Source organism: Papaver somniferum, chromosome 3 (assembly GCF_003573695.1).
Source record: "Papaver somniferum cultivar HN1 chromosome 3, ASM357369v1, whole genome shotgun sequence".
In the NCBI taxonomy this organism is placed as follows: Eukaryota; Viridiplantae; Streptophyta; class Magnoliopsida; order Ranunculales; family Papaveraceae; genus Papaver; species Papaver somniferum.
In genome coordinates, this window is record NC_039360.1 from 19,733,180 (window position 1) to 19,749,364 (window position 16,185).

The 16,185-nt window shown below is 36.2% G+C and overlaps 1 long non-coding RNA gene across 3 annotated transcripts; it reads right to left on the reverse strand.

Moving 5' to 3' along the window:
- Positions 1 to 1,802: 1,802 nt before the first annotated feature.
- Positions 1,803 to 5,462, reverse strand: LOC113355447. Of its 3 annotated transcripts, XR_003362461.1 has the most exons (6): positions 4,796 to 5,461; positions 4,471 to 4,669; positions 4,126 to 4,301; positions 3,732 to 3,902; positions 3,498 to 3,604; positions 1,803 to 2,323 (listed from the first exon to the last, which is right to left on the reverse strand). It is a non-coding gene; the product is annotated as an uncharacterized LOC113355447 (long non-coding RNA). The 3 variants fall into 3 exon arrangements; XR_003362462.1 differs by having other exon boundaries at positions 1,803 to 2,320; positions 4,126 to 4,669; positions 4,796 to 5,462; XR_003362460.1 differs by having other exon boundaries at positions 4,126 to 4,669; positions 4,796 to 5,462.
- Between the last annotated feature and the right edge of the window lie 10,723 nt (positions 5,463 to 16,185).

The window sequence follows — 16,185 nt, forward strand, 5'->3', positions numbered from 1 at the left end:
CGTTGATTGTTGAGCACGTGTTGAGTGTGTGGCTTTCTAAAACAAAAAGAATATGTGTCTGTATGCAGATGCTGTGAAGGTGTACGAAGATTGGTTTGACTGAGAAGGAATGTATACTGTTTGGTGATTGTTGTGGGCCAGAATCTTGGTTTGTGTTAGGATAATCCAAAAAAAAACAGTTTGGCATACCAGGTGGCATGGCAAACCAATTATGCTACTATTAGAAAATCATGGAGCGATCGAGTTTCTACCGAACGTTATTGGCAATATCGTCAGCGATAACATCTTTATCGCTGGCGTTATAATCAATATCGCCAACGTTGGACTTTCTAACGCCTATAAATACCGCATCTTGTTCTCTTTTGTTCTCAACTTTTCTCAAATCTTCTTCTTAAACAATTATCTTTTGTTTTAAACAAATATGGAGAGAAGAAAAAGAAATTGAAAAGCCAAAGGATGTACTAGTACCCCAGCCAGTGGAATAAGTTTTGTTGTGGATACAAATTATGAGTTTAATAATGTCAGACAAGTAGCCGGTGAAGGTATTTTGTCTAATCACCTATCTGGCCATGAGGAGCGAGTTAATTCAGTAACTCTAAGAGGTGGATGGGCTGAGTTACACGCATTTTTCAATTACTTCCCACTGTTATTTAAGAGAGAGTTAGAAGATATCCTTGGCGACATCTATATCATATACAACCTAGAAACCACATGACTCAAGGAGTTCAAGTTATATTAAAACAATGATGGAAGACTACAAACACGTTCTTTTTCAAGGACTTTGAATGCGGTGAGTCAGTTTTTTCTAGTAATTTAATTTTTAGATTATGTTTTTGTTTTATAAAAATCAACAAATTCTAATTACGAATAATTATTGTTAATAGGAGTTACACCGATAGATTTGTACATGTTAACGGGAATTCCATGTGCTGGAAACTTACTTCCATTTAACAAACTAAATTGGTTATCAGAAGATAAATGGAAACAAAGACTTCCCTTATATTCAAGTGATGTAAAAGGGAATGTTTCATATAAATAACTAAAAGCGCATGGGTTAAAAGTGGCTGGGTTGAAAGCATTTTTATACGTTATGCCAGGAAAATAAATGAAAACAGGGTAGCTGGTAATGAATATTTGTTCCCCGACCATTATGATGAGCTCGAACGTCTGTTTGTATTGTGGACACTAGGCCAATGTCTATTTCCAAATGCTAGATCAGTGGTGTTAATTGGTTTCTCGAAGCATTAGAAAATTTAGAGCAAGCACCAATATATAATTGGGGGTCTTCGATTTTATCAGAGATTTATATGGTCCTCGGTGATTGCTCGACGTGTGTCAAAGATAGTTTTAATGCATTTTGGGGAATTCTGGAGGTAAGAACCAATATTTTTCACAATATTTGTTTGTTATTTTCACTTGGAAAATTTAATAACCAACAACTTATTATTATCAATATTGGTGGTATACATGGTTCCATGTTTCGGAACCTTCTCTTAAGAATCATACCAATGTATTTCCGATCATAAGGAAGTATGATTCCGAGAATTGGGAACCTACCACTACACCATATCCGGGTTTTTGTCACACGTTATTATTTATGCTACTAAATAAATTTGTCACACCTACCACTACACCATAATAATTGTTGTAATTTGTTGCAACGCTTTTTTCTGTGACAATTATTATTTAAAGTCACACTTATTAATCACAATTAAACAGCAACGATTGATCAAATTTTATGGACACGTGTCCAATTTGACAACAATTCTAACATTTATTGGTGTGAATGAACTTTGCAACGATTCAATAGAAGACACTTGTCTCTTTTGTCACGGTTATCGTAACATCTATTAGTGTTACCTATTGCTTGTAACAAATGTTTGAATGACACGTATCATCCTCTTACATCAACACTGAGATGATGACACGTGATCTTTTTAACTAACACTTTTTGTTACAAATATACAAACTCTTTAAATTACAATTAAAAAACGGATAGTCCAGGTCCATTATCAGGGGCCTGGATTTCCAGTTTACAGGCCTGCAACACACTTTTATACAGAAACACAGGCCTGCAATACAATGAAACCTGAAATATAGGCCTACAATTTCTCAATCCGCAAACTATCCAAAAACAAAAGGTAGTTCTATTCATTATGAAATTTAACCAAGCACAATTCAAAGTACAAAAGGTTGTATTTTGTACTTTGAATCACTGAACTATGACTGCAAGAGAATCACTGAGACACTCCAAGCCACTTCTGTCTGAGATCATAGTTTGGTACCACGCCTTTCCTGCAGCCCTGATTGCAGCAGACTCCTCCTACAAAATCATACATACATTAACAAGATTAGCCAACTTGAAAAACCGCTGACATGCCAGACGAAAAGAAACTCAATAATATGCACATCGAAAACATTGCTGATCAACCAGTAAATCAAACAATTCCTTAACTCTCTCTCTCTCTTACCCAGTGACAAAATAAGGAAGAACAAGAAGGATAAGACTACTGATCCCGTAGTGAAAAGGATATTCAATGCGCAAACATATAGGTAGTCTCAAGAGAAGAATATTCAGTTGACACATCTAATAGGTATTAATCATAGAGATATGTAAATCCAGATATAGAATCGCAAATAGTTCAGCAAAGGCTCTTTTATACAATATAACACATAATTGTAACCGTATTAAGCATAACCATCAACTGAGCTAAAAGATTAATTCATCTACTTGCTAGTGTGCTTATCGCTCATCAATACTCACCAAACCGAAGAAAGTTTATTACTTCGGATGCAGGTTTAAAGAGACAAAGCATACAAATGAACCAAAGAAACGGTAAGGCAGACATTCATTATATGACGAGTATAAAAGTAAGATTGGAAAGTAATACAATTGAAAGATACTAGGTAATAGTCATTGAAATATCATGAATATCCATTTCCTAATAGTGCAAATCCAAATAATGCAGAAAAGGATTTGTACTTTGTATTACACTTCGTACTGACATACGAAATGGAATGACGGTCGATCAAACTAAAAGATTAACTCATCTATTTGCCTCACAATGCACACCCAAATGAAGAAAGTTCACCAATACAAGACACTTGCAAGTAGCAAATATAAGACATACCAAGAAAATATACAATGTACATGATTAAGTTAAACATCATTCCACAAAAACATATTAAGCACACAGCAGTACATGATTGAAAAACTTGCAGCTCACCTAGAATTCACTACTTGGACACAATCTAATACTCTGCTCTAATTGATCATAAAAATAATTGGAACTGATAGTCCAGATATGTTTAATTTACAAAAACATTAGCATAAAACAATCAAGCACTAATAAATTGGAATCGTTCAGTCCACATTCATCAACCATATCACACACATTACACATAACTACATTAGACATTAGGAATTGAATTCCTTACAGAACTATCAAACAAAAACAAACAAGAATATGAAAACAGATATATAAGTTCCTTCTTACCATAATACCATCCTTCTGTGTACATTCAACTCAAGCAATCTACCAACAGCTACATGTTGGATATATGGCATAAGATTATTTGGAATATTAAGGGATCTTCACCATGTCTGCAGAGCAAAGAACCCCATGGTCTTAAGATGGTGTCGGATCCAATTCCATATCTTAGTGGACAATGATCAATATTAAAAGTTATATAACAACAAAATAGTATCAAAATTCCAGAAAGTTGTATACCTGACTATAATTTAATTGTATATGCTCCAACTTATCAGTTGGAGGGGACGCTTCAATTTCTTCCAACATGGAAAATCGAGATGGACATCATCCCACTTCATAAGTGCTCGAAGATCCTGCTTATCAATGCTTCTATTAATTGGCATTTGAATCTCCATAGATGCAATCATACTGCAACACAGTAAAAGAACTTCGCAATCAAATTAGTTGCTCAAGTTTGTTTACTAGGAAATGATAGCTAATTGAACATGATAAAGCAAGTAATTTGAATACAAAATACTGATAGAGCTTCAACAAATAAGGTTTAAGGTACAGGTCTTACCCTTACATTCAAAAGTGTAAATAAAAACCTTCTTAATATTTCATATTCGAATGGATGGATAAGTGAGGTTACCTTAGTTATGTGACCGCACAATCCATCGTCTACATGGGAGGTACCTAGTACAAGATCAAATCCAATCTTGATCTGAGCCCAAAGAAGGTGAGATGCTAACATAAATTCCAACACCATTTAAATACGAGTTTGGATGTTTTGCAACCCCAAGTTTAAGCATTTGACCTCCCATCAACCTTTATACCAAAACAAAAAAATCACTTAGATATAAGTCTTAGTAAAACTGAAAGTATTAGCGCACCATTTACCCCTAGTAACCTTAATAGCAATTAGCAAATCATAATAAAGCTAGAATCTTCTACCGAATTTGGTATTAATGAAACTTTTGCTTTGCCAAAATCTCACCGGAGTTCATATCCCTAATGCAATTGCGTTGGATGCTTCACGGATGATAGGTAAATCAGATTCTTATCTTTTGTATAAGCATGAAAAGTTAAATAAAAATTGAAATAATGCTGAAAGGCCTTTTAGCAAAATGAAGAATTAACCTAACCAAATGCCAGTACCAATCTAATATCTTATCAATGTCATTTAGATGGCTCCCCTGCAACAGCCAAAAAAACAGAACACCAAATTGTAACATCAATGACATGAAAGTGCATTATATATTACTGAAAAAGGTTGAATAACTTTGCTTTAGGGACATAAACGGAGTACAAATCTAGTTTACCGTGAAACTGTTGTGCTTGAGAACCTCCCAGAATCTGAATCTAATTTTTCCTGCTTCCTTGCTTTTGACTAATCTTCTCAATATCTGGAAGAAAAAATAAAAACCAAACTCATTGTAAATTCAACAACTTTTAGATCTGAATGGTGGAAATACCATTAACACAAACCAGATCAAAAAACAAAAACAAAAAAAAACCTAGAAAATCAATACAACCAGATTACACGAATAGAGTAACCTAACTCGAAACTCAGATTATAAAACTGAAATCAGAATCAAACCCATGATTTGAACTTCATAAATAAAATAAACTCAGATTATAAAACGAAGTCTGCGAAGATGATGAGTTTGGAGTGTTAGATAGAATGCATATGGAATTGGAGGTTCTAGCAACCTTTTCATTGAATTATGGAATTGAATTTTGGGTAAAGAATGGAAATGAAAAGCAGATGGAGAGTTGTAAGAGGAAGTTTACGGAGTCGGAGACACAGGTCTTAAAGGTGGAGGAAGAAAATCAATCTTTAAGAGGGTTACAAACTGAATCTTTTGGCAGCAAAACTGATGGCATTATTATCCCTTAGTTACTTTATATATAAAACAAGATACTCTTCTATCTTTTTTCTTTTACAGAACTTGCTTGTTTGATGCTTGCGATGCATAACTTTGTATTATCTCTATTTATTGAAAATCTATTTGTGGTTCACATCATCAGCTAGATAATAAGAAGCTTGAAGTTCATGAACTAGAATAACAATTTTACACACACAAAATATATTTTTTTACAGCTTTGTATCAGGTTCTATTTTGTTAGCATGATTTAGAATAATAGTAAGTCCATGTATGTTATAAACTTGAGCAAGATTTCCTCCCTGCAACATGATGTTCATTAAGCTTCATATGAAACAGAAACCGACCGAAACATTTATCCTTTGCTTGTTTTCTCATACCATATCATCCACCATTTCAACTTCTTCAGTAGTTTTGGCTTTCTTTGGTAATTCATAACAGTGTGTACATGATTCACCATTTGCAGTATTTATAAAATAATTGTCGGAACCATAACCTGGGTTATGATCGTTCTCCTCATTTTTCTGATTGAAGTTGAGTTCTAAGGGATTATGTTTTTTCTTTTCTTCACGCTTTCCTGTTCTTGATTCTTCTTTGAACTAATCTATCCTAAGGTTACCAAGTTGTTCTAGTTCAGGTAACAGTTGGTCTTCTTGATGTTCTGCAGTTGACACCTCTTCAATCTGGAGGAAAAATAAAAACTGAAAATTCATATCAGCTCAGTTAAAATGAGACTAGAACCCATCTGAAGGCATGATATCTGTGAGGTTTGATTTTACAACATGAATCATCACTTGCATTGTACTGGATGGGGTTTTGAAGTAAGAGATTTCTGCCAACTCTAATATAGTTTCTCTGTCAAGCTGTTCTTCTCTAATTCTACCAACTTTAACTTTTCTGTCGAGGTGTTCCTCTGGTCCTCTAATTGATCAAGAATTTGTTTTAGATCCAGAAGCTTCATCATATTATCCTTGTGTTCCAGCTTTTCTTGATTTCTCGAAGCTTCAGCTTTTCTAGCTCGTAATGTCAATGCCTGCTTGCTTGCAACATGAGCATATTCCTTACTTGCACTCAACAAGTATTTTACTTTTGTTTCGAGTATTCGGGAACTCTAGTGACCGACCAATTTTAAGGTTCTCAAAAACCATATCTCCAAATCACTTGTTCTCTGCTTCAATAAAATCAACCATCAACCTGTAGAATTCAGTATGAGCAAGCTTCAGCTATAACAAGTTGTGTAATTGGCCAAATGTTTCAAGCCTAATATTTCTTCTTCTAATCGCGGTCTACCTTGAAGCTGGAAACTTACTAATGAATTGAGAAGGTGGGTATTTGTCATTACTTCTTCTTTTTCTTCTTCCGAATTAGTAGAATCAGAACCTGTTTCATCTTCGGTTTGTCACGATGAAGAAATCTTAGAATGTACTATTCTTTTTCTAGTTGTGAATTGTGATCATTGACAAGTGGTCTGGATCTCTTTACCAAAGCCCATTTGCATAATTTTGCAGCCAAAAATCAGAATCACCAGAAACTACAATTTTCAAGTTTTTCGCTTAAGCAATGCATTTCAAGGATCCCTCTTCTCAGGTCTACCAAACATTATTTGGTTTCCAATTTGAGTTTGTAGAGTCTAGAAATACTCATGAGGAGAACAATCATCAACTTAACCATCTCCAGACAAACAACAGTCTGCCTAAACAAAAATTCCTGAATTAAAAGAGCTACACAACCTGACACTGATTCAATAGTTGGGTGCACTTGATGATGTCGCTTGTGCTTTGCGAATTCCTGTCACCTCGGCCTACAGAATTCACATCATCTGAACTAAGGTGGAAATTTTTGCCGATAAATTCACAGTGTCGGATGATCATATGGCTCCATTTCGGCTGAAGAATCAGATATCTCCATCAATATCTAGCGAAATTTGGGAGAACCCAGAGTATCGACACTACAGTTAACCAGTTCAACAACTTGATACAAGAAAATCACCTTCTTGATCCAAAAATGGGATGGATTTAAATTTGTAGAAAAAAAACAATGAGCATCATGTCATGCCCTCACGCAGGAGGATTGAACTGCGGACCTTCAGTTTAGTTTACAAGACTGATGTAGTTGCAGAAAATCCTACAACCACATCCATACAAGAATCTAAACAATATACTAAGAAATTATGGTGAAAATCATTCATTTAGCCATTAAAATCTTTTGTTGGATACAAGGTAATACAAATACTTTACTTGCTCTCCAAATAAACTTTCTCTCTCCTAATTTCTTGTCTAACACACCCTCTGAGATCTCTCCCATTACATGACAGCCCTTCCCTTTATATAGGATTTTACATAGTGGATGACAGCCAATAGATCCCTTATTTTCGGAATCACTGTGCGTTACAATCGCTCGTGTACATTTGTTCAACTTCGCACACTTTATACTTCGCACAGATCATCACACTTTACTCGTGACTATGTTGACATCATCAAATACATCATCTCAATTTTGCTATGTGCGATGATCTTCGCTTGTGCTAGATGATCCTTGTTTCGCATACGTAATGAATGTGCGATATTTCACTCCTACATTTTGCCTCTTCTCATTTCGTTCTCTTTTTAGAGTGAGCGGTATGATAAATCTCCATCCTAAAGTATCGCACATGTTCAACTTTTCATATTCTGCTTTGCCGACACACTTCCGGAATTTGAGCTTTCCTACTTTACGCGTGTCTTCTTGACCACTCATTATCTGACACGTCCTTATAACCGCTTCTTTCTATCCATTTATTCTTCGCATTAAATGAGATAAACCTCGGAAAACGAGAGTAAATCTCCTTATATGTCTTCCTTCATCTTCTTCTTTCTTCTTTTTACTTCTTCTTTCTTTTTTACCTGTTACTGCAATTTTCTTCATCATCTTTTTTTACAGTCTATCATCTCTTCCCCGTCTTCTTTATTATTCTCCGCGTTTTCCCCTCTTTTCCTTGTAACCTAATCTCAATTTCACTGATTTGATCTTGATCTTGATCAAGATTTTTTTTTTACTTATAAACCCATCATTCCCATTCTTATAATGGCTCCTGCTAGCAAAAAGATGGAGATAGAATTCACCAAACTCAGGAAAGAATTTGATACCAAAGGTTATTCGCTTTCCCTTCCTTCTGAATCTGATTATTCATCCAAACTCAATCTTGAGTTAATCAATTCCGAACAATGGACTAATCAAAGGATTATCGTATCACTAGGACAACTTCTGAATAATCTTCATATCCCATTGTATAATCCAGAAATCCCCTTATTCTACGAAATTTTAGCTGATGATCGATTCGCAATGGGAATATTTCAGCTGAGTGGTGCTGCTATTAGAATAGCTTTGGAATATTCGCGTTGCGCAGCAGGATTAGGAACTTCAAATTCTTATGAGGTGCGAAATGAATTGTTCCGTGACAAAGCTATCGACCCTGCTGATAATACTCTTGATAATTTCTTCAAACATTACTATGTCGCGATCATGAAGAACGAATCAACCAAGTGGGCCATTCGCTTAAGAAGAAAAGATGGCATTTCTGAAGACGAGAAGATTATGCGAGATGTAGATTGGAACGACAAATCCAATAATACTGCTCGCAGGTCTAATGACACATGCTGGCTTAATTGTCCTGTAATCTTAGGAGGTCCTTATGTGTCGGGCAAAGATTCTGATGGTTGCAACCTTCCCCTGCCTGAGAAATTTTCTGCTTATCAGCCTTGGAAACTGTCTTTGTCCGAAGATGATAATAAGAAAGCGGTATGAGATTTTCGCAGAAGTATTCTAAATTTCGCATAGCTTTATTTTCTTTGTTTCTTATTTTCGTACTCCTTCAATTCCAGATTGTTAAGTCAAAGAATATGGCTAAGAGTGCCAAGACTTCGCACGATGTGTCATCTTTGTAGAATATCGAAGTAAGGAACATTCTTTCTCTAATTTTAACAATATTGTTACCTCTGTTCTTTATCTTGGTTATTCGCGCAGGTTGAAACTTCGGGTGTTAAAACTATGGGTAAAGCTAAGAATCAACCAAAGAAACCTGTGTCTAAATCTTCATCCAGAACGTCTTCTTCGAATCTTTCCAAGAAGCGTAAAGAATCCGACGATGATGATATTCTTGCTTCTGAAGATCCATCGATCTCCTCCTCCATGAAAGATTTATCTACCCTTTTCTCTGATACAATGTCAGCTATTAATGATGATGAATTATAATGCACTTTTGGAATGGTTTCTAAAGTCTGTGATGCTCCCATTTTGGATGATCCATCTCTTCGCGGAGCTGCTTCTGTAATAAACACAAGTTTCCAATATGCACTTGGTTCTATGGTAATGTTCACATCTTCGCACTTTCTTTAATTATTACTTCTATTCTTTTTTTTTTATTACATAATAACTTCCTTATATTTTCGCAAGTATCTCGCTTATCTTATGTGGTTTCCTCAGATTACTAAAGGAAACTTCTCAAGCTGAAGGGAGAAAATACCAAACTTAAAGCTAAAAATTCTACCAACTCTGAGCGTATTCGAGAAATCCGAGAAATAAATGATGAACTTATTGGTATGTAATGTTTATCATTCTCATTTTCCTTGCTTTATATGATAATTCGCACTTCTTATTTTTCTATGTTCGCAGACATTTATAACTTTTCTGATGAGGCATCTAATTTTCCCGATGAGGAAACTCTTTTAGAACATCTCAATTCTTCTTTAAACAATTATCCTACCAAAGGATTTGAGAATCTTAATTTGGAAGAATTAAGACTGAAGTATACTGCTCTTAGAATGGATCATAGACCCCTATTGACTACACTCAATAACTTCAGACATCGTCATTGTGAGAATAAAGAGACAATTCAGATTTTGGAAGCAAGGAATAAAAAACTCATTAGTGAAAAAGATGAGGTTGCTCTCAAGGGTGCGAAGGTACTAAAAAAATTCCAAGAAACTGTCCTTAAAGTTCAAGTTGAACGTGACTTAGCTTTGAGCGAAAATAACGCACTTATTGAGGAAAGAAATTTAATTCGATCTCAACTTCTTATAGAAAGTGAAGCTGAATTTAGTTGGGATGCTAGGGTTCTTAATGATGCTAGGCAGGGTTTAGCCGTAAACGTGAACCTTCAATCTAAACATTCCGCACTGGTTAAAGACATTATTTCCAATCATGAAGGTCATTTGTTGCTCTGTCATACTTGTCATTTCTTGAGGATGATATATTTTTTAACTCTAACTTGCTTATTTGTTCTTCGCAGAGAAAGAGAAGAACTATCTTGAAAATATTGAAGAATTAGAGATGCAATTATCTGCTCGTAACTCCAAGTATCAGAAGTTAAAGAAGAATTACATCCTTACTGTTTCAAATAATGGCAAGGATGCCACTCGCGGTCGTGATGCAGCTGTTAATAAAGTCTGTGTTGATAATAATATTCCTCTCTCTAAGTATATATTCGCAGACGTTCCCCCCAATGAAGTTGTTCCTGATATTCTGATAGTGAAGAAGAATATGAAGAATACGAAGAAGAAGTAAGTGATTCTGAGGCCGAGCGAAATGATGAAGATAAAAATTAGTCATTCTTCACTTGCTTGTAAATTCTTTTTCTGCCTCTTGTATATCTTCATGTTTCTTGGAATGAACATGTCTTTTGGAATGAGCACCTTTTAAGTATTAATCTATGTTCCTTTAATATATGTTCCCTTTGATTTATATTTGTATTCGCACATAGCTTTAACATTCTTTAAAATGTCATTTTTTACCGCACGTGCATGAGACTATCAAATGGGGTAAATAACATTCCTCTTATGTTTGTATTCCAATTCTTGCCTCTGTTAGATATCACATATTGATAGGACGATGAACATAATGTCGTCCTAATGCGAAGTTATTCGCAGCACATTCATTTTCCTGCAAAACAAAGTTAGCATATATTTTACTTTTTTCACGAGGTCTTATTTTGCCTTCCTAATTAAAGGTCTTATTTTGCCCAAAAATTTCTTTGTTCTTGTGCGACGAAATCGCAGGACGTCTTTACACTGTAATGCATCGACCCATCGATCTCGCCTTATATTTTTCTTGTATTATTACCTCTTCAGGTCTCTTATGTGCGTAAATATGACAAGCCTTAATACTCCCATGAGTAAAAAGCCTCATGACATTTACGTCTTTTGACACAATTCAACTCCCTAATGGAGGGTGTCGTCCGTATATTTCCCCTGGTTGCCCCTTCAAGAAAGCTTACCTCTACCGGGTTAAGGTTGGATCCTCTCATCCGGTAATACAACAACCAGTTGATTTCGCAGTCTCTTATCCCTCCACCGATAAGTTTTATGGTTACGAGACTGCAACCCTAAGTGGGGTATCTTCGGACCGAGTGCATTATAGTCAGGACTTGTCAAGAGTGGCAAGGTACGCTCCAGACACCCCGGGCACTCTTGACTCAACCGTGTACCTCGGCGCCCTGATCGAGTTTCTGCACTCCTTAGGAAAGATCTTATTACCCCAATCTTTCGATTTAGGTGTCTCTCCTGGATGGGCATTTTCGTTTTCTCACCCCAAATCTCCATGAATCAAGTTCCAGGGTCAATGTAGCTTTCCCTTGAGTCATGCTTACCAGGTTTTCCCCGATTATGACGTGCGATAGGTCTTACTTTTTGGCTCTTGCATTTATGCGAACTAGGTTGCACGCCACATTCGGATGCCTAGCCTCCCTAGTTAGAGTTTTTATTTCTGTTGCCTTCTATTAAGGTCTTACTTCAAGATCTTACATTTGCCTTCTCTTGATATGACATCATCATATGAAAATAGAATTTTTCATTCCATTATTATTCTTGAGTTATACAACTCTAGTACACAGAATTCTTATTGATTTCTTACTCATGAATAAAAATATTTGCGCTTTTCATACTATTCGCTTGCTTCATTCATCTTTTTGCATCTCTTTAAGTTCGCAGATGCTCCTCAGAACATTACTTCGCATGGTTTCATCGATCTCCACTATGATATAATCTTCGCACATTTCTTGAGAATATAACTTCAGCCTCTGCATTCATTCTCCTTCTTTAAAAGTAATCTTTCTGGCTCGTTTAACATTATTATTCGCAGAAGATTCTACCTCAGTACCCTGCTTATCTGCTTTTCCAATTGTAGACACTTCATCCGCCATTAATCTTCACCTCTTTGACTATCTTTAGCATGCTTCTTTCCAATTTCTTCGTTTGCATAATCGCTCTTCACATTTGTCAATATCAATTTCCAGACAATTTCTACCTTCATTAATATCTCCTCTTATTATGCCAAGACCTTGAGGTAAAGGAAATATTATGCATTGATGAAATGTCGAAGCCACACCTAAGATATTATGCAGCCATGGCCTCCCAATCAGATCATTATAAGGTGACTCAACATCAACAACACAAAATACAATTTCTGTTGGAAGACTTTGTAGAGGAATTCGCATTGTCACTTCTCTTTTTGGCTTATTCGCAGCACCATTAAAGCCGTAAATTTTAAAGGTTGGAGGAATTAATTCGTCATCTCTTCCACCCGTAGTCTTGTATGTATGATAAAATAGGATATCAACAGAACTCTCAGGATCTATGAGTATTCTTTTTATAGCCCAAGTATTCGCTTCGTCTTCTTCATCATCCTCTACTTTAGCCTTCTGATTAATCCATAACCTCACTACTAATGGACATTCATGTGGTTCTCCTGCTCCTGGTGTTTCCTCCGCACTAAACGAAATAGTCTGCTTTTGCCAATCTTTTAATGGTGATACTTTCGCAAGGTTAAAGATTTCTCTTCCATCATTGTCTCTCGCATGCACCCGACTTAATATGTTATCATGAAAGTCTTCTATATTCTTGAACGAATGTATAATCGAATTACAGCATAGATTCTTTGCCTTCGCACCAACTTCGATTACATATGTATTCTTTTCTTTCTCCCCACCATATGCATTTCCTCCTGGTGGTGGTTGTGGTAAATTCTGTGGCTGATGTGCTAAGAAGTGGTCCAGTTTTCCTTGTTCAATCATTCGCAATATGATTTTCCTCACATTTCTACAATTACTTGTTGTGTGACCATGAAAGCGATGGTACACACAGAATTCTTTGCTCCTTCTCCCTGGTGGTGGATCATCTCCTACATTATGTGGTTCAGGAATTTCTTCCATTAATATAACAACTTCCCAGATTTTGTCCACTGTAGTATTCAACTTTGGCAAGTTTATTTGTTCCCAGACCACCTCTCCAGTTCCTTGTCTTCTATTATAATATGGTTGTTGGCCTCCATAGCCTTCTGGTGGATTATCCATTCTTTGAATCTTATTATTTCCTCCGCGATTTTGAAATTGTTTTTCTTTGTATTCTCTTTCCAATTCTTCTTGATCTGCGCTACCCATGGCTACCAGCTTTTGCTCCACCTCTGTAATGTTCTTTCCTTGACTTCCCTGTGATGTACTCGCGGAAACATTTGTCATTCTTGGAAGTAAACTTGCGTTCCCATTATTCGCATTAGGTATTGTAACTGGGTAAGACTCCATATCTCTCTGCTTCTCCTCAAGTGCTATATACTCTTCTTGAAATTCGCGCAGCGATGACATTGTTATGGTATCTTTTATTCTGAAGATCTGTGTATACAATAAATCTGTAGGAAAAAGAGCATTGATGAAGGCTAGTATAAGATTTCGTTCATCTACTCGTCTTGCCATTTCACTAACATGGTTCTCCAACGCGTGGTTAAATGACGTAAACTCTTATTGATCCTTCTGCGAAGTCCAAAAGCTATCTTAATCCCTGGTCTTGACATATTATTACTGATATATTATCCCAAAAAGACGTTCTGCAAATAACGAAATGATCTAATGGTCCCCACTGGCAACCCTTCGAACCATTGCAAAGCTTCCCCTGTTAAGCTCGCAGGGAAATACTTACACAATACTGCATCATTCTCTTCCCATTGCAACGGAGATCGACTGTAAGCTTTTATGTGTTGTACTGCACATGTGCTTCCATCAAATATACTTGTGAATACTGGTAAATTGCACTTAGGTGGTATTATTGCAATTTGAATTTTCCTTGCAAAGGGTGTCTTTCCAGCTTCCTCTACTGCTTCCTCTAACTGTCTTCTTCCGCCATTTCTTCGCGCAGTCATCATTTCTCTTAGTTCTGCCATTTCTTTAAGAATTTCTTCACTCATAGTTTGATCCAATTCCTGTCGCATAGGTCTTTTAATCTCGCTTGCCTCAATCTATTCTCATGATTATTTTGGCGCATGGCCTCTTGTATCTCTCTTTCTTCAGCTTCTTTTCTTCTTTGCCTAAGCCTTTCTCTTTCATCTCTCATACGTTCACGAATAACATTATTTCTTTCATCCTCTTCTTCGCGTGCATATTGAGCTCTCAATATTTCTCTACCATGCAATAGAATTCTTCCTTGTTCTGGATCATTTTCTTCATCATTACCTGACTCATAGTGTGTGCGATATAGCTCGCCTGTATTTTGACGTACGTTGTTCCTTTGACCTTCTTGTCGGTGATGATTCTCACGCGGTTGATCGTATCGGTCATATTATATGCGTCTCTCATCACGTTGATCTTGTAAATTATCACCTACCTGTAAATTTTCATCAATATTATCTAAAGGTTGTTCTCGGCCAGCACCTCTTTGATTAGATTGGCTTCATCTTGATGAACTTCTGCTTGTCCTATATCTTGATCGTGTAGTGCTTCTTGATTTATGTTCTTGCAATATGAGGTTCTCTTCTCTTAGATCTTCATTCTGACGCATCAAGTTCGAAGGCTCTTCCTCTTCTCTTCTCTGTTGTGCAATCTATCTTTGTCTAAGTTCTGCAATCGTCATAATTTCTTCGTTTCCTTCAATCCTTCCTGCATCTCCAGTTCTTTGTTCCTCTTCTTCGGTAGAATTCGCTCGTGCAGTATGAATACTCACTCGACCGTAATCAATATCATTGTTCTGCTCTTGTGTACGCCGAGGTCCAATTGGAGTTGCATTTCTTTGATTTTCTCTTTCTCCTATCTCTGGTTGTTCAGGAATTTCTCCCCTTCTTCTTTCAGCAAGTCCTTTACTCCTCCTAGCTATCTCCGTTTGTTCAGCAGTAGATCCAATTCGTACCATCACCACTTTTTTGTATTAACAAATCAAAGACTATTTTAAAAAGAATTGAAAGGTTCTAATGATGAAAATCTCAATTGTTTAAAGAAAAATGTTAGATCTAAAATTCCGCAGACTTGATTTCTAAACGAATTCACCAACAAGGTATATCACTCCGAGCTGTTTCTAGCGCCAAAATGTAGTTGCAGAAAATCCTACAACCATATCCATACAAGAATCTAAACAATATACTAAGAAACCACGGTGAAAAATCATTCATTTACCCAATAAAATCTTTTGTTGGATACAAGGTAATACAAAGACTTTACTTTCTCTCCAAATAAACTTTCTCTCTCCTAATTTCTTGTCTAACACACCCTCTGTTATCTCTCCCATTACATGATATCGCTTCCCTTTATATAGGATTTTACATTGTGGATGACAACTAATAGATCCCCTATTTTCGGAATCGCTGTGCGTTACAATCGCTCATGTACATTTGTTCAACCCGCACAGATCATCACACTTTACTCGTGACTATGTTGACATCATCAAATACGTCATCTCAATTTTGCTATGTGCGGTGATCTTCGCTTATGTTAGATGATCCTTGTTTCGCATACGTAATGAATGCGCGATATTTCACTCCTACAACTGACGCTATACCACTTAGCTATAAGGGAAAGACAACAACGACATGCTATT